Source organism: Populus euphratica, unplaced genomic scaffold (genome assembly GCF_000495115.2).
Source record: "Populus euphratica unplaced genomic scaffold, PopEup_1.0 scaffold125.1, whole genome shotgun sequence".
NCBI lineage: Eukaryota > Viridiplantae > Streptophyta > Magnoliopsida > Malpighiales > Salicaceae > Populus > Populus euphratica.
Genome location: NW_011500014.1, coordinates 385,490 through 399,996, shown reverse-complemented (window position 1 = coordinate 399,996; position 14,507 = coordinate 385,490). Strand labels below are relative to the sequence as shown.

General features: G+C 28.1%; 1 long non-coding RNA gene across 1 annotated transcript; it reads left to right on the top strand.

Moving 5' to 3' along the window:
- The first annotated feature begins 9,630 nt into the window (after positions 1-9,630).
- Positions 9,631-11,088, top strand: LOC105141606 (uncharacterized). The gene is made up of 2 exons (XR_845426.1): positions 9,631-9,850; positions 10,808-11,088. It is a non-coding gene; the product is annotated as an uncharacterized LOC105141606 (long non-coding RNA).
- Positions 11,089-14,507: the final 3,419 nt, after the last annotated feature.

The window sequence follows — 14,507 nt, the reverse complement described above, 5'->3', positions numbered from 1 at the left end:
AGGAGTTATTGATACTTCAAGTGCAAAATGATGATATAAAACCTTGATAAAAATATACTTTTAAGTATCAATCACTTGGTTGATTTTATCAAACCCTAGTTTAACTTCAAAATTCAAGACGATATTGTTTAAATATTTTCTTTTAACAAAAACAACAATATTTTAGATTAATTGGGGTCCACTTGGATTGAAATGCCCAACTTGTGACCCTTATTATGGGCTTGATAAGGTTTAATAACTCAATTTAATTATAGAATAAAAAAAGACACTCACTTGTAGGAAAGACAACAAATAAAATTTTAAAGGAAAAAATACAAAAAATATTTAATAAAATCCATTAATAAAATAGACATATTTTAATATTCATTAGAATATTGAAATGACATTTTTTCCCTTCATTAATAAACTAAAGTAGCTTGCTCCCTTGAATAGAATCATCTATTTTAGAGGATTCATTGGTTATTGCAAAATTGATTAGGAGCAAATTGGCGAGGACACCTTTTTAACACAATAAAATGATTATTTTAACCTTAAAAAAAAATGTCTAGCTTTCAGCTAAAAGCTCTCCTATTTTTATATAAAAAAAATACACAATGAAGTTATGGTCATACCTTTTAAAGAACAAAAAATTAAACATGCATGGAGTGGTTTCTTTCTCTTTTCCTTTTTGTTTAAATAGTTAAATTACAAAATTACCCTTTAAAAAAAGGACGGTTTTAAGGGCATTTTAGTCCTTTTACTATGATTTTTTTTTGGTTTAGTTAAGGGTTGTTTGGTAATTTTAAATAATCAATTATTATTAAAAAGATTATTGACTCTTGCAACACACGTGTTATGAGCAAAGACCTCTACGTCTTTCAAACAACACGTGCCGTGCCATTTAGTTACCAAAATCCTCCATCCATGGAAGCGTTAGAGTGTCAAGTCATCCTTTTTTCTAGCGGTATTGCATGTACTCATAATATATATAAACCCTGGATAAAGTTTACAAAATTAATAACAAAAATATTATGTTAAGTAAATAAAATGAACATTGAAAATAAAGGGATGATGGTAGAGTTGAGAATCTAAAATAAAAAATTCTTGGGAAAGTTATAAAAAAAAAAAAGAAAAATGATGGGAAACAAAAATATAGAACAACAAATAAAAATGTAATATCCCCAACATTTGGGTATAAATTTGTTATGAATAAATTCAAGAACAGTGTAATTTTTTTTTTATCAAAGATTTGAATCAATCAAACAAATCAATTGAAAGATATCTATATTTCTAACTTATTAACATTCTATGAAAATTTCAATAGAATCTTCTTTGTATATGAGACATTCCAAGTATCGATATAAAAAACTATGTCATAGCCAAACTACACTTCATAATTACAAACATTATTATTACTTCCAATCCAATCATTCTCGATCTCATCTCATTATATTCATCATTCATTAATTCATATCATTAAGACATTAATTAATTTAACTTTCCTTTTAATAATTAAACCATAAAAGCATTTACACTAACTCAAAGAAAGCCAACACTTGAATAAATTTAAATATAAATATACATAAGTTAAGCCAATTATATAGTCATTACTCAAATTATAACGATAAAAGTAATAATCATGCAAAACAATCTCATTATTAAGTTTTAAATAACAAATACATTATATCACTTTAATTAATCAACGATCATCATTAGTTTAATCTTATGATATTTAAATTAATTACATTTTAAAATAAAGTTTAATCTTATGTAATTTTATTTTTTTATCAAAAAGTTGAATCAATCAAACAAATCAATTGAAAGATATCTATATTTCTAACTTATTAACATTCTATGAAAATTTCAATAGAATCTTCTTTGTATATGAGACATTCCAAGTATCGATATAAAAAACTATGTCATAGCCAAACTACACTTCATAATTACAAACATTATTATTACTTCCAATCCAATCATTCTCGATCTCATCTCATTATATTCATCATTCATTAATTCATATCATTAAGACATTAATTAATTTAACTTTCCTTTTAATAATTAAACCATAAAAGCATTTACACTAACTCAAAGAAAGCCAACACTTGAATAAATTTAAATATAAATATACATAAGTTAAGCCAATTATATAGTCATTACTCAAATTATAACGATAAAAGTAATAATCATGCAAAACAATCTCATTATTAAGTTTTAAATAACAAATACATTATATCACTTTAATTAATCAACGATCATCATTAGTTTAATCTTATGATATTTAAATTAATTACATTTTAAAATAAAGTTTAATCTTATGTAATTTTATTTTTTTATCAAAAAGTTGAATCAATCAAACAAATCAATTGAAAGATATCTATATTTCTAACTTATTAACATTCTATGAAAATTTCAATAGAATCTTCTTTGTATATGAGACATTCCAAGTATCGATATAAAAAACTATGTCACGGATAAACTACACTTCACAATTACAAACATTATTATTACTTTCAATCCAATCATTCTAGATCTCATCTCATTATATTCATCATTCATTAATTCATATCATTAAGACATTAATTAATTTAACTTTCCTTTTAATAATTAAACCATAAAAGCATTTACACTAACTCAAAGAAAGCCAACACTTGAATAAATTTAAATATAAATATACATAAGTTAAGCCAATTATATAGTTATTACTCAAATTGTAACGATAAAAGTAATAATCATGCAAAACGATATCATTATTAAGTTTTAAATAACAAATACATTATATCACTTTAATTAATCAACGATCATCATTAGTTTAATTTTATGATATTTAAATTACATTTTAAAATAAAGTGTCCAAAATTATAATTCACAAGTTGATATTACAACTTGATAATCCATGATTTTTAAAATCTACATAAAAACAACAACTAATAATTACTCTTAGTGAGCTTATAAGTTACCTGTAACAAAATCAATAATTTTTACTAACCCACAAATTAATATCTCATTAAACACTTTAACTCGTTCTTTATATTCTCATAAATTTATCTTTACAAAAATTCATTAAAACCAAAACAAATCTTGTAATATTCATAACTTAAATAATTATTTCAGCATCTTCGCTTCAAAGTCAACATTTCAACACTTTACTTAAATACCCATTAATTCGGCATACCCATCTTAGTTGCCAATCAATTCGGCATTTTCATTCGGAAACTAATATTCTAGTATTCCTTAATGAATACCAATCAATCTGATCAACCCATCTTCCAATCAATCCGGTCAATCCATCTTGGTTGCCTTTCAATTTGGCATTCCTATTCATAAGCCAATATTCTAATATTCCTTAATGAATTCCAATCAATTCTCTCAACTTACAAATCTTTATTTCCATATACAATATCAATATCACTATCCATATTTTTATAGATTAAATAATTCATAAGTAAGGTTTGTAAGAAAAGTTATAAAGAAAATTACCAAAATGTATATAGTACCTAATTATTGTTTGATTATGAGTGGCTCCGCTAGCTTGTTGAATCTCACTAAAAATTCTCCTTACGTCGACATGTTTTTAAATCAATTATCATTATATCCATGAATATTTCTTATTCATCGTAACATCTATTTTAATTCCACTCAATTACTCACATCTATTTTAATTCCACTCAATTACTCGTCCACAACTAAATTACTTTTCTTTTCAACTTATTTATTACAATTTTGATTTTTATATAATTATTCAATATCTAACTCTTTCTTATAAAATTAGACTTATCATTTTTGAAAAAAAGATATATGTCCCGTTCTGTCTTATCATTTTGGAAAAAAGATATATGTCCCTTTCTAATCATCATCCATATTTCCTAAATCATTATTTAGGCAAAAATCAATTTATTTACAAGCCAATTCTCATTTTCATGAAATATTTGTTTATTTTCAACAATATCCTCTTTTAGTTCACATAAAAGTTCTTATTACATCTAGTACACATGAACTCTATTCCATCTTGCTTTAATTTCAAACATAACCAAAAAATTATTTTTAATTCAACAATTCATTAAAGATATTAAATTCATACACATCAAATATTCATATTCATAACATAGAATTAGAACCAATCATCAATATCATTATTCATATATTCAATTATCACAATTACAATAAAATTTACAAGAATAACACCATTACATTAAATCTCCCTTTTTGCCTCTTAATGACTAGCCTCTAAGGCTTTTTTACGCATCCAAATTTCTTTTTAATTTCAACATGAATTCACTTCTACAAAAACCTACAAGGATCCTAGAATTCTAATTTCTAAGAAAATTATTTTTCCTTTAATTTTATCTCAAGAATTCTAATTTAATTTTGATTAATTTTGCTCAAAATCACTAAATTCTTGTTTGAATTGATACAAAAGAGTTCCAAACACCTTACTTGGTTGCAAAACATATTTCAAAAGTCAATCCATCAAGATTTTCCAAAAGCCTCTCTCATTTCCTCTTTTATCCTCACTTTCTCTCCTTAATTTAATCTTTCCTCTCTTTAATCTTCCTTGATTTTTAGTGTGAATATGTTTCTCTCTCTCAAAATCCTCTCTTTTCACTCATAACCATCACTTTTTAGTCCTTTAATGTGAAAGGAAGAAAGAAGAAATGAAAATGGTCCTTTTCTTCATTTACTACACCCCATTAGTTTTAAGGGGGAATAAGTTAAAATGATATGACCATTTTGAGAAATGGTCTAACCAATTTATTAAAGTGGTCTAGCCATTTTAATAAATGCCTAGGTGAAATGGCTAAACCATTTTTTATTATGGAAAAACGGTCATTTTCAGCTATAAACATTTCTTCTTTTATCTGTTAACCCCTTTCTTTTCTTTTTCTTATTTCATTTCATTACACTAGAATCTCTATTATGTTATAATTTTTAATTTATCTCGGGGTTTACATTCTTCCCTCCTAATAAATAAATTATTATCCTTGAAATTTAATTCATACATGTATTTAGCAATAACTTTAGATTCTTTTTTTTTTTTATCTCAAACTCTCATTCCTATGTTATCATTTTGATTTGGGAACTTTTTCAAAGTATATTTACCATGGAAATTATTTTATTTTAAAGTTCCTTCTCACTTCTATTTAATATCCAAATTGGATATACTTCTAACATCAAGTCCTCCTTTATTTCCAATGAAACTTATGAAAACACTCGAGTGTGATCTATTTTAGCCTTCTAAAGTAATGATACATGAAATACATCATGTATGTTTGAAAAATGTAGTGGTGTGTCTAATCTATATGTAACTAGGTTTATCCCTTAAACTATCTCAAAAGAACCAATACATCTCGAGATCTATTTTCCTTTCATCCCAAACCGTATATTATACTTCCACGATGCAACATTTAAGAATACTTGATCCCCCACCTTAAACTTAAAGGGTCTTCTTCTTTTATTTGCATAGCTTTTCAATCTATCCTAAATTATTTTCATTTTATCTTTTATGATCTTCACCTTCTTTGTGGTGATCGGTACCAAATCCAGGCTAATTAATTTCCTATCCCTACTTTTTCCCAATAGACTAGAGTTCAACTCTTTTCATATAAAGCTTTATATGAAGTCATTTCCATGATAGTTTAATAACTGTTATTATATGTGAACTCCACCAATGATAGGTGATCTTCTCAATTCCCTCTAAACTTCAATACACATAACATTAACAAATCTTCCAATGTCTGAATGGTTTTCTTTGATTTCTCATCCATTTAAGGATGAAATGCAGTACTCATATTCAACTTTATTCTTAAAGCACACTAAATATTAGCCCATAATTGAGATGTAAACCTAAGGTCTCAATAGATATTATAGATATTAGAACCTCATATAATCTCTCTACTTTATTCATATACAATCTTGCTAATTTATCAATTGAATTCATCATCTTCATAAGAGGGAATAAAGTTGATATTGTTAATCAATCCAAAATAACCTATATTAAATCATTACCCTTCTTTTTATAGGTAATCTAGAGACAAAATCCATAGTGATATTCTCTCATTTCCACTTAGGTATCAAGAGTGGTTGAAATTGTCCAACATACTTTTGATACTTTACTTTCACTAATTGACACACCTTATACTTAATCACATATTCTATAGTTCTCTCTTTATATTTAGCCACCAATGAAATTCTTTCAAATCTTGATACATTTTATTACCACCAAGATACACCGTGAGTTTGGAATTATGAGCCTTGCTCAATACTTCATCCTTTAGGTTCTTATCATTTGACAAATACACTAATCTTTTCATTGTTATCATTTTATCCTCTAAAATTTAAAAATAAGTCTCAATCCCTTCATCTTTTTCCTTATTTCCCCCACTTATGTATCATTTGATTGAGCTTTCAATACCTTGTATATGAATATTGATCGTACTTTAAGTTAGGCTAACAACAATCATTTAGATCCTATATCCAGTTCGACATAAATCTTCCTTAACCCTATTGATTCTTTTTCATCCCAAACAATTGGGTCACTTCGAACTATTTTATTCTTTTGACTAAGTGCATCTACAACTATATTAGCTTTTCCTGGATGATAATATATCACACAATCAAAATCCTCAATCAATTTTATTCATCTTCTATATCGTATATTTAACTTTTTCTGTGACATTAAATAATATAAACTCTTATGATTAGTGAAATTTTGAACTTACAATCCATAGAGATGATGTTCTTATATCCTCAATGCAAATACTACAACAAGTTCTAGATTATACATCAAATAATCTGGTTTAGTTGTCTTGACACATAGGCAATCATCCTTCTATATTGTATCAAAACACACTCAAGTTCTCTCTTAGAAGCATCACTGTAGACCATAAACCTTTTTTATCCTAATGGAAGTGCCAAAATAAGAGCAATTGTAAGCTTCCTCTTTAACTTTTGGAAAATATTTTCAGATTCTTCAGTCCACTCAAACTTCGGGTCAATCGAGTAAAAGGAATTGCAATCGTGGATAATCCCTCTATAAATCTTCTATAATATCCAGTTAAAATCAAGAAACCTCAAATTTTTATAACACCGGTAGGTCTTTCCTATTTCAATATAGCTTTTATTTTTTTTGGATCAATGAAAATTCCTTTCATTAATATTACATACCCCAAAAACACTACTTCTATTTTAGCCAAAATCCATATTTACTGAATTTGACATAGAGTTTATGATCCTTCAACATTTATAACATGCTTCTCAAATGTTATTCATGCTCAAAATAAGAGCTTGAATACACCAATATATCATTTATGAATACCACCATATACTTATCTAAATAAGGTCGACATACCTCATTCATTAAGTTCATGAACATTGTTGGGGTAGTTGTTAACTCACATGGCATCACTAGAAACTCATAATATTCATATTGAGTTCTAAAAGTAGTTTTTGAAACATTTTTCTCTTTGAAATTGATAGTACCTTAATTTTATATCTATCTTGGAGAATTCTCGTGTCCTTTTCAATTGTTTGAACAAATCATTTATCCTTTGAAGTGAGTTTTTTTTCTTTATTGTCACTCCATTCAACTATCTATAATCAATGTAGAGTCAGAAGGTGTCATCCTTTTTCTTCATTAATAATATTATAGCTCCTTATAGGAAATTTCTAGGTCAAACAAACCCTTTTATCTAGCAGTTCGTAAAGTTAAATCTTTAGCTTAACCATCTTTTATAATGCCATTCTATAAAGTAGCTGAGCTATCGAGGCAGTTCTGAGAATTACATCTATAAAAACTCCAACTTCTTTATTCACAATAAAAAAATAATTAAGATAGTTAATGACATGCATAAAATAAATGTAGGAGAAATAGATAATTAAGTTAACATTTCCTTAGAAAGGATGCAGTAAGAGTGATTTTTATTTTAAGCATAGCCAACCTTTTAGATCTCTGGAATTAATGCATATTTTAGGATTTTTAGTCTTCTTAAGAAACTATATGGTGGCTCATTTTTCCATGTTCTCTTTAATTTTTGGTGGTTTCATTTTGATGTTGGAAGCCAAAAATACAAAGAGATAATATGAATGTTCATCAAGTAAAGACTATCCATGTAACAATCACAAGGTAATCTTAAGTTTATAGTGTTAAAAGAAGAGAAATAGTGATGCTAAAAAAATATATCTAGATCAACCCTAACAACAACGATAGTTAAGAAAAACAAAAGTGTTTTGTTGTTGACTTTTAATAAAGAATATGAAGAAGCCATAAATTTTCTCTCTTTCTCTTTGCACATACCTAATATAGATGTAATTTTTTAAAATTTTAAGGTTATTTATGTATTTTGGGTTAAAGCAATATTCATACCTAATCCAAAACTTTATTTTTTATCTTTGGATTTTACATTATCTTTATTAAATTCCTTATCTTAGGATTAACATCTATTAAATTCATTATCTCTACTAATGCGCATATGTTTTCAGAAAACCATTAATCTAAAAAAGATAGTAGATTTACATATATTTTATATTTTGATACTTACACATTTAAGACTATATTTACTATCAACTTGAAAAGCATATTATTATAAAAATGAATAATTAAAAAAAATGAAAAATATATATTTGATCATTTTAAGTGTTGTGTTTTAAGATAGACAATTGAATAAACTTTTAGAAAGTTAAATTTCTTTGAAATAAATCCATGTTATGAATTATCAATTAAATAAGTTGCTGCATTGTGGAGGTTTGTTCCAAAAAAAGATCTTGTTATATTTAATTTTATTTTTATAGAAAAAAAACAAAGAAGAAGAAGAAGAAGAAATAGTTCATAGTTTAAAGGATATTATGTGAAGTAAAACAAAAATTGAATTACTTTGGAAAAGAAATTTAAAAAGTGAACTTATTGATAAAAAGAAATTGTAATAGAATTTACTTGTCTTTTAGTTTTGAAATTTGAACTAATAAGTAATTTTTTCAAATATTATGATGTAAAATATTGTAAGCTAAACCATTTTACGTAAGTTTTACGATTTGATGTTTGGTAAATGGTAATTTAAAATATATTAATATTTTATATATTAAAAAATATTTTCTAACAAATAAACTAAGTTTATAAAATAATATTTAACAATTTTTTATACACTATATTACAGAAAATAAACACAAATGTTTTTATAAAATATTTTATACAAGATAAATGCATCGTAAATGCAAGAACGGCAACTTTAGTTTATGGTTTAGAATTGAAATTTTTGCCCAGAAAATGGAATTTGGAATGGAGGATGAGAAGAAATTGAAATGAATGTAGCTGACGTCACCTCTAAGTGGAACGTTGTCGTGTCGGAGAACATATAAATAAAACAGGAGTAGATGACAACGGTGTCGTGTCGGAGAGCATATAAATAAATCAGGAGAAGAACACAACGGTGTCGTGTCGGAGAGCATATAAATAAATCAGGAGAAGAACACAACGGTGTCGTGTCGGAGAGCATATAAATAAATCAGGAGAAGAACACAACGGTGTCGTGTCGGAGAGCATATAAATAAATCAGGAGAAGAACACAACGGTGTCGTTTCGATGTGGACGGCCGTTAGCGTAGTAGGCACGCCCTATATATACACATATGCAACCATAAAAACAATCGAAGGCAAGGGAAACCCTAGTCCCCTGTTCCTGGCCGCTTCTTTTTCTCTCTGGGCACGTTGTTCATTCCTCTTCCTAAAATGGCTTCTTCTCCTTTCGTTGCTGCAATTATAGGAGAGGAGAATCCATTTTAGGAAGGGAATGAATACTGTGTCGGTTTTATGAGGGAGACAATCTGACAAAATTATAACATGGTTTTTCTCCATTCTTGAAATTTGATATCAACTATTTCAGGTGAAATATATTCTTTCCTTTTGAATCAATTTTTCGATGTTATTTCATTTTTTTTATTTTGTTTATTTCATGTCTTTTGATTATTACTCTTTTTGCTTGCTGGTTCGATTTGCTGTTGTCATCCTTACTGTAATAATTTGCTTGTTATGATTCAGTTTGGGTATTTGAGATTCAAGTTGTCAGGGAGATAGGTATGGAATGCATTTAGCTGTAGCCTATAGAAACTGGAAACTAGATGGGGATGATTTGCAAGGCCTTGCGAAACCCAATGTCAATGAATTTACGCTTTTAGATGCAATGAAATATGTCGAAGCAGTTGTGTTCTGTTAGCCTATGAACAATAGCACAATCCAAGATCTTAAGCCTAGTGCAAAGGAGCCCTTGTTCCCCAGTTATGGATGGGAGTGAGAATCCAGTTGAGTCAGCTTATTTATGATAAGACTTTGGTTCAACAAATCAAACTATGACCTCTAAAGAATATGTCGACAAATCTTGAACTTGTATCTTGCATGTTGTTTTGGTTTGTGCTTCACCAGAAAATGGTTGGTTGCCTTGTGCCGGATCTGGTTCCCACGAACTGAGGCCAACTCCAAGTGCCTGGTAGATGGATCTCATGCATTTATTGTTATAGTTGCTCACTCTATTGTTTATTTAATCGTTTTCGTTCTGTTTTTTTATTTAAAAAAAAAAAATAATTGAAACCAGAAACATAAGACTTTTTGTTGTAAAAAATCAACGATTAATTAATTTTTAAATCAAACAAAATGGTTTTCAATAAAATTGTGTTGATGGTTGTTGGCTTTGCTTTTCTTTTTCCACAAAAAAAAAGTTTTAAATTTTTTTCTCCAAATTTTGAAATAAAAAACCGCAAGCGATGCTAAATGACCCGTTAGTTATTCTTGTAATTTTTATAAATTGATTTATTTATTTGACATTGAATGATTCATTAACCTATAGTTTCAGATAAAAGATGAGAAAGTGATGAAGGAGTTTATTTTAGAGCAAGCGGAGAATCTATGTTCTGCGGGGTTGTGGTTTCTATATTGTTCTGTGCTGTATTGTGAGGCAAAATCAATGTTTGGGGACTGGTTACTCTGCTGTTTTTGTTAAATTTTGTTGTGTTTTTGAGATATAAATTAACCAATATGATTTATGACTTCTTAAACTCACATGTTTTATGGAATAATTCTTAAGTTCAAAAAATGAAAATAATAATAATAATTGGTTGATAATGTTAACACCATTGAATATCCAGGGTTTGTAGATGATTGGTGATACTAAGCACAATATTAAGGCATAATGATTTTACTAAGTTTATGTATTAATTCTTTTATAAATAAATTCCTTACAAAGAATTGATGTTATCCTCAAACTCTTCCCTTATGAGAATATTTTTGAAGTATAGCATCTTGATGAGTTAAAGATTTGATGCTCTACACACCATGATTAAGAAATCTAGCTCGCATTTAGAGGTTAATTCATGATCCGAATGCGTGCGGGTGCATCTTGACAAGTTAAAAATTTGATGCTCTACACACCATGATTAAGAAATCCAGCTCGCATTTAGAGGTTAATTCATGACCCGAATATGTGCGGGTGCATCTTGACAAGTCAAAGATTTGATGCTCTGCACCCCTGACTCAATGAGACTTGTGCGTGCAGGTGCGAGCACATCTTGACGAGTCAAAGATTGCGCGCTTTACACACCTCGTCTTTGGAGGTTAATTCATGACCCGAATGCGTGTGTGTGTATTGTGCACACTATGATTAAGAAATATGGCTTGTATTTGGAGGTTAATTTGTGACCCGAAGAGACTTATGCGTGTGCGCATCTTGACGAGTCAAGGATTTGATGTTTTGCACACCTCTCATTTAGAGGTGTTTTCTTGGGTTGATCTAAATTAACCCAAAACATGACTACTTGGCTAGGTCAATCATCTAGTTGGGTTTAATAATTATGATACACATGTTAAGACTATTGCAATATAAATCAACAATTAAAAAACCCTTGAGTTGGGTTTAATAATTATGTTACACATGTTAAGACTTTATCATAATACAAATCAAATGAAACTAATATAAATCATGTTGTCTTACCTTGGTTAGGCTGCTTTAGATTTAGAATAATGTGCTTTGGATCTTGTGTCAATGAGAATGGGGAGCGCTTTACTGAAAATATAAAGAAAAGGGCTGTGGGCTAGTTTCACACAAGACAAGGTGAATCTTTGGAAAGTTTAGAAGTTTTTTAGTGTGATATCTTTTTATAAGTTTAATTACCCACTAGTAGGAAGCCTCATTTATGCCTTTCAAGATGGGCTAATTAAGGTGGACCACCTTGCCTTGCTCGTTAGCTTTTGAATCTTATCACAAGTTTTTTTTAATATTAGATTGATTTGAAATTCTAACATGATATAAAACAAGATCTCTAGAAATATCTGGTAAAATTTCAATTCGATTTAATAGTTGAATAAAACATTATGTTTTTTAGAATAAAATTATACATTAGAAAAAATCAGCCCAAAAATTCTTGTAATATAAAGATTTTGTAACATTAAAAAAATCTTTGTTATATTTAGAAACTATATTGTTGCTTATTAAAATACTTGTAGAACCAAGAAAAGGCCTAAAATTAGGTTTTGTATATCCAATCTTGTCTAAGGTGATGTAGCTTGTCTTTATTTTTACTACAAAGAAAGCTATAACCCTATGATGTTTTTTATTCCACCCGTAAAATCTAACACGATTACTTCTAAGATTAATTATAATGGGATAATATTTGCCTTATGACAACAAACTTTCATGATGAAAAAACAAGGGTATAATATTAAGTAAGACACTATTATTGACTTGAACCTAATATAGTGGTATATTATTAAAGTTACTTGTTGTAAAAAGTTTTTAAATATCAATTCAGAGCTAATTTTGGTTTAGAAAATATGATTCATGGTTATTGCTTAATCATTGGCTCAAACTAGATTTCAATATTTTATACCTCTTTTTATACACGATCCTTATAATCATTATCTAAATAAGATAGCCAACTAGGCTTGGCTTCAAAAGAATATGGTTGATTTAACATGTTGGTTGATATAATTTATTCATTGTTGCTCATGAATGCTTTAAAAGGTCTTTTAGATTCCTCATCATTTAATGTATTATGTTCATTAGGTTTTATATTAGAATTCATAAATCTAGTTGTTCTTCTTCTTTCTATTTTATATATTATCAAGAAAAATAATCAAGTTATTTTCATCATCTATATGGTTTTCTTCTTAAACAAGATGAGGGTTTTTATTTAAGTTTTCTTATAATTTACTTGTTCATCCTGGATTTGGACACTTTTATTGTCCTCTAATACTATCAATGTAATTTTTTTTCTAACAAATACTTGTTCTTTTTGTTTAAAAGCCAATGCCATATTATATTCTTGTTGTATTGTAAATAATGAATTGGGCCTAGTTGTGGTGTTTGCTTCTTGTTTTTTTTTTTGTTTTAAGATGCTAGGGTGTTGTCTTATTACTTTGGAAAACTATCTTATTATTGGATTTGTTGATCAATACCTACTTTTATATTTATAATGTATGTTACCTTATCAGTTTGAGGTTGACATTTTTTTTCAAGGTCATTTTCACTATTTTAGTGATAACCTTGTCTATTTTTTTTTTTATAGATTTCTTTGATGAGTTGTCTCTTTTCTAACAAATACTTGTTCTTTTTGTTTAAAAGCCAATGCCATATTATATTCTTGTTGTATTGTAAATAATGAATTGGGCCTAGTTGTGGTGTTTGCTTCTTCTTGTTTTTTTTTTAAGATGCTAGGGTGTTGTCTTATTACTTTGAAAAACTATCTTATTATTGGATTTGTTGATCGATACCTACTTTTATATTTATAGTGTATGTTACCTTATCAGTTTGAGGTTGGCATTTTTTTTCAAGGTCATTTTCACTATTTTAGTGATAACCTTGTCTATTTTTTTTATATATTTCTTTGATGAGCTGTCTCTTTAATAGATTTTGGTCTAATGTAACCTTTTAAGGAATTGGTGGATGCCTAATGATGTTGCCTTTAGCAAATATCATTTTATGATTAATATTGCTAGCTTGTGTAGTAGTTTATGATTCTTTCATTGTACCTCTTTTAAGTAATCTAATTGGTAATTAAGGTTCTTCCTTAAAAAATGATTGGTCTATATAATGTCTATTATCGCGGGGTGCAAGCTGGCGTGATGTCTTCTGGCGATGGTGAAGGCTTTTGTCATCCCTCCGGTGTGAGGTATGGTGTGTTGGAAAGGGTTTTGGATTTAATCATAAAATTATAATTAATATTTAGAAGTCACCACTTAATATTATGGTTACTAGGAACCTATGGTCTACAAGAGTCTGAGTAAGAGACTGGTTGTGTAAGAGGAAGATAAATCACCCCTAATGCACCCTACCTAAGGTAAGTTGCATTGTTGTTTGATTGTTTTTTTTTTCTTTTTTCTGAGTCGGGTGATTAGTACTTAAAGTGCATTTTTATCAAGGTTTTTATATAATCATTTTGCACATGAAGTATCAATAATTCCTTAACTAAAGCATGTTTTATAATAACATATCTAATAATATAAGATACCTTTAATTTGTGGTAAATGTTCATTTCAAATGCAGACCTATCACA